The sequence below is a fragment of the Phytophthora infestans genome, genomic scaffold (assembly GCF_000142945.1).
Source record: "Phytophthora infestans T30-4 supercont1.1 genomic scaffold, whole genome shotgun sequence".
Lineage (NCBI taxonomy): Eukaryota > Oomycota > Peronosporomycetes > Peronosporales > Peronosporaceae > Phytophthora > Phytophthora infestans.
In genome coordinates, this window is record NW_003303758.1 from 3,419,806 (window position 1) to 3,421,305 (window position 1,500).

Here is a 1,500-nt window from a genome sequence, read left to right on the forward strand (position 1 = left end):
CGGCTACAAATTGATGAAGCAAATTATACCCCCGTACCCGATCACGTATGACATGTTGATCAAAACCAGTCGCTACACTTACGTGCAGATATATACGCGAGGTGTGGTGAACCGGTCATTTTCGTCGGAGACGATTAGGTTACCATCCACAGACGAGAAACTAGCAGATGTGACGCAAGGGATCGAAGCAAAGCTGGGGTTTCCTGGTGTAGCCGGGACCATCGACAGCACATCGATCCTGATCAAGAGGTTTGACGATTTTGAAAGGTTTTACTGAAGGAACCAGTTTAACCTGTTGTGGATAATGAGCTTCGTTTTATTGCGTTTTCTATCCGCAACGGGGCCTAAAATGATCAGTCGGTACTTAACAACTCTCGTCTTTACTTTAACAACTGGCTGTTAGTCTACCCGATTCTGCACACTACTTCGGTGACGCCGGCTACAAATTGATGAAGCAAATTATACCCCCGTACCCGATCACGTATGACATGTTGATCAAAACCAGTCGCTACACTTACGTGCAGATATATACGCGAGGTGTGGTGAACCGGTCATTTTCGTCGGAGACGATTAGGTTACCATCCACAGACGAGAAACTAGCAGATGTGACGCAAGGGATCGAAGCAAAGCTGGGGTTTCCTGGTGTAGCCGGGACCATCGACAGCACATCGATCCTGATCAAGAGGTTTGACGATTTGAAAGGTTTTACTGAAGGAACCAGTTTAACCTGTTGTGGATAATGAGCTTCGTTTTATTGCGTTTTCTATCTGCAACGGGGCCTAAAATGATCAGTCGATACTTAGCAACTCTCGTCTTTACTTTAACAACTGGCTGTTAGTCTACCCGATTCTGCACACTACCTCGGTGACGCCGGCTACAAATTGATGAAGCAAATTATACCCCCGTACCCGATCACGTATGACATGTTGATCAAAACCAGTCGCTACACTTACGTGCAGATATATACGCGAGGTGTGGTGAACCGGTCATTTTCGTCGGAGACGATTAGGTTACCATCCACAGACGAGAAACTAGCAGATGTGACGCAAGGGATCGAAGCAAAGCTAGGGTTTCCTGGTGTAGCCGGGACCATCGACAGCACATCGATCCTGATCAAGAGGTTTGACGATTTTGAAAGGTTTTACTGCAGGAAGGAGTTAAGGCTGTTGTGGATAATGAGCTTCGTTTTATTGCGTTACTATCCGCAACGGGGCCTAAAATGATCAGTCGGTACTTAACAACTCTCGTCTTTACTTTAACCAACTGGCTGTTAGTTTCCCGATTCTGCACACTACCTCGGTGACGCCGGCTACAAATTGATGAAGCAAATTATACCCCCGTACCCGATCACGTATGACATGTTGATCAAAACCAGTCGCTACACTTACGTGCAGATATATACGCGAGGTGTGGTGAACCGGTCATTTTCGTCGGAGACGATTAGGTTACCATCCACAGACGAGAAACTAGCAGATGTGACGCAAGGGATCGAAGCAAAGC